Source organism: Mixophyes fleayi, chromosome 9 (assembly GCF_038048845.1).
Source record: "Mixophyes fleayi isolate aMixFle1 chromosome 9, aMixFle1.hap1, whole genome shotgun sequence".
Taxonomy (NCBI): domain Eukaryota; kingdom Metazoa; phylum Chordata; class Amphibia; order Anura; family Limnodynastidae; genus Mixophyes; species Mixophyes fleayi.
Window position 1 is genome coordinate 11,884,580 of NC_134410.1, and position 14,711 is coordinate 11,899,290.

A 14,711-nucleotide genomic window follows, 5' to 3' on the forward strand; every position below is an offset into this window, starting at 1 on the left:
CCTCCCTCCTCTGGGTATACCATGTGACCTCCCTGCACCGTGCACTCCCTCCTCCTCCAGGTATACCATGTGACCTCCCTGCACTGTGCCCTCCCTCCTCTGGGTATACCATGTGACCTCCCTGCACAGTGCACTCCCTCCTCCTCCAGGTATACCATGTGACCTCCCTGCACAGTGCACTCCCTCCTCCTCCAGGTATACCATGTGACCTCCCTGCACAGTGCACTCCCTCCTCCTCCTCCAGGTATACCATGTGACCTCCCTGCACTGTGCACTCCCTCCTCCTCCAGGTATACCATGTGACATCCCTGCACCGTGCACTCCCTCCTCCTCCAGGTATACCATGTGACCTCCCTGCACTGTGCCCTCCCTCCTCTGGGTATACCATGTGACCTCCCTGCACCGTGCACTCCCTCCTCCTCCAGGTATACCATGTGACCTCCCTGCACTGTGCCCTCCCTCCTCTGGGTATACCATGTGACCTCCCTGCACTGTGCACTCCCTCCTCCTCCAGGTATACCATGTGACCTCCCTGCACTGTGCACTCCCTCCTCCTCCGGGTATACCAGTGACCTCCCTGCACTGTGCACTCCCTCCTCCTCCGGGTATACCATGTGACCTCCCTGCACCGTGCACTCCCTCCTCCTCCAGGTATACCATGTGACCTCCCTGCACAGTGCACTCCCTCCTCCTCCAGGTATACCATGTGACCTCCCTGCACTGTGCACTCCCTCCTCCTCCAGGTATACCATGTGACCTCTTTGCACTGTGCACTCCCTCCTCCTCCAGGTATACTATGTGACCTCCCTGCACTGTGCACTCCCTCCTCCTCCAGGTATACCATGTGACCTCCCTGCACCGTGCACTCCTCCTCCTCCTATATCCTGGGTATACCATGTGACCTCCCTGCACTGTGCACTCCCTCCTCCTCCTCCTCTGGGTATACCATGTGACCTCCCTGCACTGTGCACTCCCTCCTCCTCCAGGTATACCATGTGACCTCCCTGCACTGTGCACTCCCTCCTCCTCCAGGTATACCATGTGACCTCCCTGCACTGTGCACTCCCTCCTCCTCCTCCAGGTATACCATGTGACCTCTTTGCACTGTGCACTCCCTCCTCCTCCTTCAGGTATACCATGTGACCTCCCTGCACTTTGCACTCCCTCCTCCAGGTATACCATGTGACCTCCCTGCACTGTGCACTCCCTCCTCCTCCAGGTATACCATGTGACCTCCCTGCACTGTGCACTATCTCCTCCTCCAGGTATACCATGTGACCTCCCTGCACTGTGCACTATCTCCTCCTCCAGGTATACCATGTGACCTCCCTGCACTGTGCACTACCTCCTCCTCCAGGTATACCATGTGACCTCCCTGCACTGTGCACTCCCTCCTCCTCCAGGTATACCATGTGACATCCCTGCACTGTGCACTACCTCCTCCTCCTCCAGGTATACCATGTGACCTCCCTGCACTGTGCACTACCTCCTCCTCCAGGTATACCATGTGACCTCTTTGCACTGTGCACTCCCTCCTCCTCCTTCAGGTATACCATGTGACCTCCCTGCACTGTGCACTCCCTCCTCCTCCAGGTATACCATGTGACATCCCTGCACTGTGCACTACCTCCTCCTCCTCCAGGTATACCATGTGACCTCCCTGCACTGTGCACTACCTCCTCCTCCAGGTATACCATGTGACCTCTTTGCACTGTGCACTCCCTCCTCCTCCTCCAGGTATACCATGTGACCTCCCTGCACTTTGCACTCCCTCCTCCAGGTATACCATGTGACCTCCCTGCACTGTGCACTATCTCCTCCTCCAGGTATACCATGTGACCACCCTGCACAGTGTACTCCTCCTCCTCCAGGTATACCATGTGACCTCTTTGCACTGCTCAAAGGAGGTCACACGACACAGAAGTTGACTCCCTTGTTCTGATAAGATTGAGAGCAGCCGTCTGGGGGAGCCACAGGTGGAACGACGAGTGAAGGCCAATGACAGTGATTACAATGAAAAGTTCAATTATGCAAATAATGGTATCAAGACATCGAAGTACAATATTCTCACGTTTCTACTTATCAATTTATTTGAACAATTCCAGCGGGTAGCCAATGCATATTTTATTGTAGAAATCTGCAAGAAGTTTATGCTGGCAGCTGACGGACCATCTATTGCCTGCCACTGATCTATAGCCTATACGTGGCATCTGTTTTTTTTGTTTATAATACTCAGACTATTTGTCACTGACAATAGATAAAAAGTAACAAAAGCTGTGCTCGGCTAATCCGCAGAACTGGAGAGGGCTCTCTGTAATATTGTCAGCTTAAATTAAACTCAGTCACTACAGTCATCTGTAGTAAGTAAAGTCACTGTCTGATATATATATATATATATATATATATATATATATATATATATATATATCACAGGTTGAGCTGAATAATATACAGTATAATAGTTGGAAGGGTTTATCCTAAATATGTCTGTGCACCTGGTAAGAGGTAGAAGGGACTAACAGCTCAACAACAGTGAGATTGACATTGTGCACCAAGTAAGCTCATTGTATACTTTATATGCTCCACGCATTGTCTATTATAATTAATATCATTATTATTAATATTATTATTATTATTAGTAGGCATACTATGTTTTGTGCTATTTTATTTTAATGTGTGTGTAACACCCCTTTCCCTATCACACCGAAAGGGGTGGTGACATGATGTCTCTCTCTCTCTCTCTCTCTCTCTTCAGAGCCTCCACCTTATCTTCAGAGTCTTCTACAGAGTATGGTGGGATACAGACTGTGACTGAATACTCCAGTGGGTGACTCAGGAAGCCCCTTATACCCGACCACACTAACCCTCTGAATAATAATGAACCACACACTGTAGTTACAAACAATCAACTGGATGTTTATTTTGGTGGAAGGAAATGAATAGGGTAGATTTAAATAGGGGGGAGGATTCTGGATTGGGTAAGTGGGACAAAGGGGAAGGTAAAAATCAAAGGCAATAGTACGGTGAACAATAATGACAAACAAACAAGATGGCCGCCACACGTGGATTCTCTGGTGCCCAAACTGTCCCACAACTCACACACAGTGTGAAAAAAGCAACAATGATTTAATGCAATAATCACAGTCCTGGCAATATTAAATAGTTTGTAATGTTAACTAGTTAACGTTGGTGCACTTGTAGAAATGTAGGTAACCCAGGCTACATAACTTGAGTATCTTTAGGTATAACTGGCATTAGATCTCTCATGTAAAGAGGTCTAGCTGGTGAAAGTAGAGGTATAGTGTCCCATCTTATTGCAACAATAATGCTGTCACAGTGTTTGGTGTGTTTATTACTTATCTCTTCTTCTGGATGAAGATGACGTTCTCAGCCACTTTTGGGTCGTGGACTAACTGCAAGCCTGATTTTGTTAGCTGTCCCTCTCTGCTAACACACTATTCACTAATAGCGGGAGTCCCCTCACTGCACATAGGCTCGCTTTACTGTTTAATCTCCCTCAAGCTGCCTGATAGCTGATCTGGCTACACGACTTTCCTATGCAACACTAAACCCAGCATCTTTTTGATAGCTCTGGTGTCTCTTTGTTTGGTTGTACACTCTGTCTTACCAGCAAACTCTAGCCTCAGACCTTTTTCCTTCTCCTGCTGCTGCCACACATATTTCTGGCTCCCCTGGCTTCACTCTGGTTTTCCATGGCAACATAATGTACTGACTGCCTAAATATAATAAAACACTTTACATAAAATACAGCATTGTTGTTTCTTATTTTAAAATTGCTGTATTTAGGGTGGAGGGGTAAGGGGAGAGAGGTATGGGGGAGGTAAGCGGAAAGAGGGAGAAGTTACAGGTATGTTAAGCATTTTAGTACAACATTTTAAAGCATAATTATTATTAATATAATTATTGTCCTATATACTGTCAGATTCTTGTTGAAAGTTCATGCATATGTTTTTATCTATTCACAATATCAATTTGGATCAGTGAGTGAGTACAGAGTATAGAGTTTAGGGTCAGCGCAGAAGGAGAGCAGAGGAACTTTTTTAAGATTTATTGTTGCAGCAATTAGTGTTAATAAAAAAATAATTTAGGAGGGTCTTAGTATGTTTGGGAATAATGCATGATTCCGCCATTCTGTATAGAACCACCATCTAAAAAGGAAAAGTAGAGGTGTTGCCCAAAGCAACCAATCAGATTCTAGCTATCATTTATCTAGAAAATTCCAGAACATGATAACTAGAATCTGATTGGCTTCTATTGGCAACATCTACGCTTTTTCTTTTTAGAAAGTTTGATAAATCCACCCCATGGAGTCCAAACTGTGTCAAATTTAGATTTGTTGTGCAAATAGTATTTTATTTTCTCCATGAATGCGATATGCCAACAATATTCTTTTAAAAGCTGTGATAGAGCGAGGATCAAGCGGCTTCTACATTTTGGCAATTGAGGATTTTGCTGCTTCTGACATATGGAAAACTTATTTGTGGGTGCAGAGACGTGATTTCAGGTTGTTTTCAGTGGAAAAAATTAAAAAGCGTCAATTTCTCATGTAAAATTATAACTTTTCCTATATTTTGGTCTATCTGGGCAAATTAATTTCTATTTATTTCGCTTTTACATTTAATTCAAGGGTCATTTGAGAAGTTACGGGCACTGCATAAAAATATGGAAATTTACCTATGAATGCCTATGTATCACTAAATATAAACAGGAGCCTAGTGATGGAGAATAGCTGTTTGATTTATTGAACTATTCAGATGGGATATGGCTGAGTCTCTGCTTTTTATAGTATACAGTTGTATGGAATATTACCAATAGATATTGTATTACAAAACAAAATGTAATAAATATATAATTACAGCAAATATAGGTGGAATTGTCATACACAATTATGAGGGAGAAGCTCCCAGGCGCCCTACAAGTCTTATACATGTGGCAGTAAAAAATGTTGATATGTTTTGTGATGAGCCTGAAGAAAATCAGTGGTATAGACCATACGGGAGCTGCCGGGGGCAGGTTGACGTGCAGGGGGCGGGGCTCCGAAAATCGCATAATTTTTGGACCCGCCCCCATGACGTCATTTTACAGTGGGGCCAAATGCTGCGATTCCCGGTGAATTGCAGCATTTTGGATTTAATTTTGCCCACTTCACTAGAAAGTGGGCAGAAGCGGGAGACTGTCATACTCTCCCGGGAGTCCGATAGACCCACCCAGAATTCAGGAGTCTCCCGGACATTCCAGGAGAGTTGGAAAGTATGGTATAGACAGGAACAGAGGGCCGTTTGCCTACATCTTGGATTATCGTGAAAACTCCCAGGAGAACAGGTCAAGCTCCCGAAAGGGCTTGCAAAGTGGGTGGGGATCATCATCATCCTCAACCTTCCCCTACCCACTTGAATGACCTCATCAAGTCACGCCCACCTCTTCTTTATATATATGGCCTTTGCATCCCCTACAGAGCAGACAGATATGACACCATGATGCAGCACTAAATATGCTGATCTCTTGGAATACACTCAGAGGTTAATCTATTTTTATTACAGTATAATTTATCTTTAGTCCCCTATAGGACAGAGTATTCTCTGAATCATTACAGTCCCCTCTAAGTGTGAGACATGCTGCCCCCTAGTGGTTAATCCTCCAGTGTGGGACATATTTCTGTAGCATGATAAAAGTCTGTTGCATGTTCCTTATACATCAGAGAAGCAGGATTCACAGTCATGCACCAGGTTTGTAGTTTTTATTTTGCAAATTACATTTATAATGTCATTGATTAAAATATTATATAGAGTGGATGCTCAAGTCAACAAGGACCTTCTAGAAAATATAAAAATATCATATTTTAAATTTAAATTGAATCAAATTCTATAGTACATTAATCCTACTATTGCACTGCTGAGTATTTTGTCTCAAAAGAAGCATTTTTTGTGTAAAGTAAGAGATATTTAACTGGGGAGTGCACCCCCAGTGTTGAATATATGGATTTTGACTCCTAAACAGGAAAACATTATTTCTTAAACAAGGTGGAATTATAATATATTTTTATGTTTTTATATGGTTTTTATTTGGCTATATTTTTTTTATGATTAATTTTTATAATTTTATATTAGAATAAGAATAATAACAATTTTTTTTTTTAATTATAAGCTGGTTGGTGGTCAATAATATACTATAGAAAAAAGTGCCTCTTTTTCTTTCTGTTTTGGTTCTCTTGGCATTGGTTTAGTACACACTAATCCTAAAAAGAGGCTGCGTTTTTTTCTTTTTGTGAATTGGTATTCAATGTTATATTAAAGATATTTATTTATTTTATTTTTTTAAAGAAGTTTAGAGGTTTTTGATTGATTCAATATATGAATATTAAGTGAGCGTTAGATTTATTTATAAGTTACTCACCTATTTGAGCGCCCAGATAATTCCATTAGATCCAAGTCTTAGGGTACTTTTTGTCTGTTTTTCTACGGCTGAGTATTTACCTGTTTTATTGACATACAAGTGTTTCTGAATGTCTGACCTGACAACAAAATGACTAAATGGCATCTCTATCTCTCTCATGTATGTATTTATTTAAACTTTGATACTAGGTTGAACAATCGTACAGTGAAATTTGAAAATGAGAAAGTGTCATAAAATCAACGAGAACATAGATAAATATATGTAGATATACAAATATAAATGATTACCACCAAACCCTAAATATGCATTTCCAAAAATTGCTGAGAATTAGCGGACATTTTGAGATTCTCAACCAGGGTTTTGGGTTTTTTTGGGGAGGGGGGAAATGGAATGGTGAACTAGATTTTTGGGCAGCACGGTGGCTAAGTGGTTAGCACTTCTGACTTACAGCACTGGAGTTATGGGTTCAATTCCCAGTCATGACCTTATCTGTGTGGAGCTTGTATGTTCTCTCCGTGTTTGCGTGGGTTTCCTCCGGGTGCTCTGGTTTCCTCCCACACTCCATAAACATACTGGTAGGTTAATTGGCTGCTAACAAACTGACTCTAGTCTGTGTGTGTGTGTGTGTGTGTTAGGGAATTTAGATTGTAAGCTCCAATGGGGCAGGGACTGATGTGAATGAGTTCTCTGTACAGCGCTGTGGAATTAGTGGTGCTATATAAATAAATGGTGATGATGATAATAGTGGCATCTCTTCTTTTGTGTTGATAACATTTTGTTTGAAACATGAACATTGTTATTATTGGAGCTGCAGCCATTGGGTACTCTGTTTGTTTCTCTGCTTCAGACTTGATGTCACTTTTATTATGATCAGTCGGGGTCCTACCTGTCCTCTCCTGCAGCCGCCCTCCTCTCCTTGGACAGCGCTGTGCTCCCGCTGGCGAGCGCCATCTTGCCGGCTGTTCTGCGCATGCGCAGACCTGGCCTTTATAACTTTCATTCATTCCAACCATTGGTTGATTGCTGGCTAACTTCCTCTATAAAAATCTCCTACCTTCTCTAAGTGCCAGATCTTCAGGTCTCCCTACCTGTTAGGACGTTCTTATCACTGGCTCCTGTTTGTTTTCTTTTGTTGCTGTAGTGTCTCCCTGCAGACTGTTGCGCCTCCTACAAAGATCCTGCTCCAGGGCTTCCCAGCTTATCAGGACCTCAGCGCTACATCACTTTGCAGAAGCCAGGACTCCTGTGCACACCTCTACCACTTACCTGGATCCCAGTATACTCCTGCAGAGCGTTGCACTTCTCTCTCCTGCTCCTGGGCTTCTAAGCTTTTCAGGACCACAGTGCTACACCTCTCTGTGGACCACCGCACCTCCGTTCATCCCAGATCTCCTATTCTACTTACCTGGTCGTCCTAACTCCTCTCTCCTGCTCCATGTCACTACCTTATCTCTGGCCTTAGCTTCAGGGCTCTCCACCCAATCTCGTGTGTCACTCACTAGAGGACCTGTGGTCTGGGAGCTGCGAAGTCCATATTCTCTTGCGGGGATCCCTGGTGAAAACCTCTCCCTCCAATAGACTCCGCACCTCTTTGTGGGTAGTGCCTAGCCAAGCAGACCTCGAGGTACCACCTGACTCCAAACTTGTGACAGTTCTCCAAATGTTTGATTTTTGAACAAAGCTAAGAGGATGGGCAATGGGACACCCTCCAAGTACCCTCCTGTGCCTCATCACTATTCTTCCTCACCGCCTCCAGCTCATTCTAGTTCTGTGTCCACTGACTGCAGCTCTTCCCTGTGCAAGTATGTCTACCAGCTTGTAAGTTATAAATCAGCTTGAATATATATATAGGAATAGAGTACATAGTACCATCAGCTCCAGGGGCAGCCTGAGATTTCCTCAGTGTGTCCCTTTGCAGTCTTGGGCCCCACATGCTGCTTGGTGACTCCTATCCTGTGTGCTGGATCCATCTTTACAAGTTCGCTCTTTGACGGCCAGGAGAAGATGAGCTGAGGAGGCCACATCGCGAGCTGAGCCTGTGCAGAGCCAATTGACTGTGACGGAGGGAGCGCGGTGCACATAGGCCCAGAGGAAGAGAGGGAGGGACTGAGATCCGAGTATGCGGAGGGTTTTCCGGGCAACAGGAAACACACCCCCTCCCCTAAAAGTGCATGCCTCATGGTGTAATCAATAGGGATTTAGTATAGTCACTAATAAGCTGATACTGTTTGCTAAATCAGTAGTAAACCATTGGAGGCCCAGGGGTCACAGTTGGCCCACCAAGAGGTCAGGTGCGACTTTCCTGGTCAGAATATTTGCATTCTTTGGTCCTTTTCCATTAACTGACTGATTAGACTGTTTAAACCATTCACACTGAGCAATAGTGAACTGAGACTTACAGTGAACCTGCACACTGTGATTCTAAACTAATGAAACTGAGAAAAAGAAGAAAAGAACTCACAGTTACTAATGTAGTGCACTGACAGATTGAATACAATAATACCTAGTATAGGTTTTCTATTATAAAATACTGCACAGTAAATATTATAATGTTTATTACAAAGTCATTAAAATTCTTTTTGTCAAGTTTATTACAAAACGGTCAAATGATTTATATTGTATAGTGTATAGTGAATTAAAAGTTACTGCAAAATAGCGGTCACAATCACACTTTCTAGATCTGATATAACTGATTCTATATGGTTTCAGACTCACCTATATTAAACTATAAAGTAAAGAGTAAGATATAAGAACTGAGGGCTGAATTAAGCATGAGGGAAATTAAAAGCTATGGTTGTGTTCATAACATAAGTGCACCTCACTAAGGGTTAACATTGTAGTAGGATATGGCGGTATGCTCATTGGTGTATAACAGGTGGAGGGCCAAGGGTTAGCTAATTAAAGTGATGGGTGGAGCAGGAATCTGCCCGCCCACCCTTCCTGGTCTGGAGGGATCTTCGACACTTGGTGCTGGGATTTTGTGCCAAATTTTCTGTTTTTCTTTTGATTCCTGGCCTGGTATGGCTTTCCTAATTTTGTAAGTCCTGGATAATTGCTTTTTGTTACCGGAAAACACTGTACAGTCAATGGCCAATGCTTGGTGTGCGCACATTACAATGGTTTGGAGCATTATGAATCCGTTTCCCTCTAAAGAGCCGGCTATAGTTCCAGTGCAAGCACCGCCCTTATGGGTCAGCTTATGACTGCGCTCTTTTCAGCCCAGAGGGGTTGTGGTTTCTGTATTGGATATCTGAAACGCATGTATCTTTGACGGGATGAGTGCTTTGGAACAAATTACTGAAACGTATTATAATGAACTAAAATCCCAGATCTGTGTTTCTAATACCTGAAGGCTGTTGAATTAAGATCAAGAGTATGACCTTAACTGGATTTGTTAATACCTAAGAGGTATGCTATTGTATCAACTAATTTGCAAAGGAATTCATTATATCAGTGTATGGTTTTTAATTCACCGTTTTAATTATTTTGATGATTTTAATAAACTTGACAACTAGAATTTTAATAAAGATTTCAATTTTAAATGTGGAGTTTTGTATGCAAGAAAACCTGTATTAGGTATTCTTGTACTCAATTTACTTAGTTCTCCACTTTTGTCTTCAATTAATTTCAGTTAACTAGTACCCTACGTACACACTCGTGTTAAAATTCTATGTTCTAACATAAGTTAAGCACATGTAAATGCATGTGGAAGTAAAAATCATGTATGAAATGAGACCGGACATAATTGCATACTTTTGTGCATTCAATTTGCATTACGCCGCAGTGCATTTTTTAAGGCTTCTCGTTCCATATCAGTGTGTCCAACATACTTCATTTCAGCCTTCTCAAGAACAGACAGACCCACAACATGTCTTATACTGATGATAATTTAGTCCATTCTTTACTAGTTTTACGGCATAAAGATTTAAAATTCATGTCTGTAAATTAGATTTCACCTTCTGATGGGAAGAGCTGATAATTCGGAATCACTCTACCCCTTTGATGAAACGCTGTTTCCAAACACATTTGATGGAGATTCGTGAATTTATGGGGGTGAGTTAAAAGTGATATTGGCATTTGTGTTGGTTAATGGTAGAGTCTGGTTTTATTTGCAACTAACCTCCATTTCTGTGTTTCAGGGACCATGCTAACAGCTGGCAGTGCCAATCACACTATAGCTACTGTGTTCGTCATTGTGGGCTTTGACACACTACGGAATATGGAAATCTTTCTATTTTCCATTTTCTTCAGCATGTACATGCTCACTCTGGGGGCTCATTTTCTTATCATTACTCTAGTTTTCATGGATAGCCATCTTCACAAGCCAATGTATCTACTTTTAGCTAACTTCTCCTTGGTGGAAGTTCTGTACACCACCGTGACTGTACCCAAGATGCTCGATGTCCTATTGACCAAAAACAAAGAGATTTCCTACCCTGCCTGTCTCACCCAGTTTTATTTTTTCTTTGCTTTTGGGGCAGCGGAAAATTGTTTTCTGGTTGTTATGGGCTGTGACCGATGTGCAGCCATCTGCCGACCCCTACACTACACTACAATGATGACTAAATGGACCACTCTGGGACTTGCATTTGGACCATGGATAGTCGGTTTTATAACTGCTGCTTGTCCTGCTCTATGGATCTCTACCCTCAGATTCTGTTACCCCAATTATATTGACCACTTTTTCTGTGATTATTCGCCCTTCTTGATGCTCTCTTGTGAAGACACATCGAGAGGAGAGTTCACCTTTTCGGTGATATCCTACAGTTTGACCCTTGGCTGCTTCTTTCTTATCTTGATTTCTTATGCTTTCATAATTGTGTCTGTGCTAAAAATTCCATCTGTCGAAGGTCAGAGGAAAGCATTTAGTACCTGTGCTTCCCATCTCACTGTAGTATTAATCTTTAATGGCACGATAATATTTATGTACATACGTCCAAATGCCCACATCAGATTCTCAGTTGACAAGGTGGTATCGATTTTTTACTGTGTGGTGACTCCTCTCATGAACCCCATGATATACTGTCTGAGGAACAAAGAGGTGGAGAAAGCTCTGAAAAAAGCACTTGAAAAATGTTGGAACAGATGATGTGGGATAAAATAGGTCTGTGGCAGTTGGAGATTTAAGTCATTCATTCATTCTGTTTTAAAGAAAATAGTAAAGAGAATGGCACATAGTAATTTATATATTGTTTGATTTAGAGCACAGGACAATGTTTTCTTTTGTTCTCACAAAGGAATGGAAGGGTTAAATTATATAAAGATTTTGGGAAAAACCAGGTTTGATTATTTTGGAGAAAAGGTACCTTTAAGTTTACCTAATTAACATGTATGACTATTTTAAAGGTCAATGCAAAGATTCTAAGAAAACTTGTCATACCATGGACCATAAAGAGGATGCTGGGTCATCGATGGAAGAAAGACAGTTTCACAATGACATAGGAAGGGCTCTTTACTGTAAGGGCGTTACACTGTGCAATTACTTATCCACACAATGTGGTAGTAACAAAATCACTAACAGAATTCAAAACTGAATTTCCTGCCTTTCTTACAAGAAATATTAACCATCTATATATATTAATAGAGGGAGTGACTGATAGAGGAAATCTATCTGATTTCCACTTTTGGCAAGGATTTGGATTAACGCAATTAAAATTTATGAAATATTATGAATGTGTTTATTTTTTCAAACTAACTAACTAACTAACTAACTATTCCAGGTAAGTATATAGTAATATCAATACACTATAGAGGAAATTTATCCGATTTCCAATTGTAGCAAGGCATTGGATTAACGCAATTAAAATGTATGAAATATTATGAATGTGTTTATTTTTTCAAATGAACGGACTAGCTAACTAACTAACTAACTAACTAACTACTCTAGGTAAGTATATACAGTAGTAATACCAATACTCTATAGAAAAAAAATGGCTAAATTATTTTAATTTGGGTATGGATGCCATAATATTGGTTATTTATTTATTTAAGAAATGGGACACCAATTATTTATTTAAATAACCCTCCTGTCCCGATGTGTAGTGTGAGGTGCATAGGTTAGGAAGTGCACCTCCTTCTCTAGATCTAGCTAACTCATGGGCATTGGTGTAAATGGCCAGGGGGTCCCCGCACATGCAGGTTTTTTGTTCAACAAAATCTCTTTACAGGTGCTGGAACAAAGGTGATGTAACTTTGGTGCAGTGCAATAAAAGTCACAATAAGTTGGGCACCAGACCATCTATATATTTTAAAATAAACTATTTATTTACACTCTTCTTCACTCCGGCACATTCTTAAACTGTTGTAAATAATACTAAAACAAATATGTACAGCTCCTTGACTCTACCTGCACATTTCGTAAAGTGATATTTCTTACTTAGCTGGATCTCACTTTAGCATTCTTCAGAGCCCTCATATCTATGTTGACATGTTGACATGGTAAGACATTTCCCACATCCAGGGTATTACTCTACCCTCCAGTCCTGACACTTTGTATACTCCTCACTGCATCTCACTTTACACACAATGCTGGCTTAGCATCAACCTTCTGACTCCTGAGGTTGTCTTCACCCAAACTGCAAGCTAGCTGTCACCTGCAGGAATCCCCCTTTTGTCATTGGGATCTTCCGCCTCCTCAGGACTTGTCTTTACTATGGGGACTTATTCCCTTCTCTTAGTCATGCAGACATGCTGCTTAGGGCAGTGACCATCCATCTTACTTGGGCTCCTCACTCTTCATGTCAGGGGGCTTTCATAGGGCTCTCCCCTCTTAACTTATGAACTCACCATTGTCTTACAGTGCAGGGGAGAGTCCCCTCTTCTTCTTCTTTATTCCATCTTTGGCAATTAGTGCTCTGGGAGATCGGGGGGAGGTGGGCGTGTTGGGGGTGGGCCCGGCAGGTCGCGTCATTTGGCCCTGCCTCCTTAACACCAATCAATTGTTTGGACCAATTACAGCAGGGGGCGGTTCACATCATAAGCCCCACCCCACCACCTTACTATTGAGTTGTTTGGGAATCGGGAGGTTTGCCTACTCTCCCGGGAGTGTGGGAGGAATCCCAGAAATTCGGGAGTTTCCCAGGCATTCTGGGAGAGTAGGCAACTATGGTTTATTCTTGTCTATTGAGCTTGATAAATCTCATGCTTTGTATTCTTGGCATGTTAAAAATTGTGACAGCATTCTGTAGTGTTGTACTTAGTAAAATTGCACTTTTCAGCTTGTTTTTATGATTTTTGCTGTGGTTTTAAAACTGGTTAAAGCAAAAACACAGGAAAATGGAAACTTCTTCCCTACAAGGTAATTATTCTGTGTTTCCTCTGTAGACATCACATGATTTCCCTGGAGACTTAGGGCTAGCACTCTGCACATTGGGGATATTATACTATACACTGGGACTATTAAATCACCTATGAGGCTATTAGGCTGTACATTCAGCTATTATATTGTATGTTACCACTAATAGGCTGCACAGTGGTGCTATTATACTGTTCACAAGTGATGGTGCTAGTCATTGGAGTGTTATACTACACAATGGGTTACTATACTAGACATTGAGGATTCATTCACGCAATTTGTGTTTGAAGACTATATGCATTTCTTGTACACCTGCATTCAAATACAAACGGACCTGAAGATACGTTTCTATTTGAATCTGGGTATACGTACGCTCTGTCTATGCGGTACTTGCCATATCCAGACAGACAGAACAGACTGCAGAATACACACATTCATATATGCAAAATAAAGTTTTCATGCAAAGAATAAATCTATAAAATAAATGTATAACTTAATGCTATAATTATATATATATATATATATATATATATATATATATATATATATATATATATAAGAAATAATTTTCTTACATTAATGCATCTTTATAGGTTCTCTTACTTACAAATATATGTTCTGTGATATCTAGTGGCCGGCATACTTGTATTCGTCACTATCAGTCGTCAATCGCACCTCCCTGTCGCTGGTGCAAGTGATACCACTAAAAAGCACGCACTTAAGAAATGCCCTGCTCATCCGCATCTGTGTTAGCTGACCCTCGGCATGCCCTTAATGCACATTGCCTATGTCTGTCCGCCCCTTCCCACCGCCATTCCGGCCCTCAAGTCACAGGCAGTCGTAATTGTCGTTTGCATTTGGACATGAATTGCATGCAGTGGCGTTCATTGGCGTATTGCCCGTTCTGGTGCATGCGCATAGGTATTTCACGCAAGATATGCCATGCAAATGTACTTACGTATGAAGATGAAATCGGGCCCTGAGTTGTTAATGATACTATAAA

The 14,711-nt window shown here is 41.7% G+C and overlaps 1 protein-coding gene across 1 annotated transcript in view; it reads left to right on the forward strand.

The window, feature by feature from the left end:
• Positions 1-14,711, forward strand: part of LOC142101950 (uncharacterized) — a 389,962-nt gene that overhangs the window by 3,728 nt on the left and 371,523 nt on the right. The gene's annotated exons all lie outside the window — the stretch shown is intronic.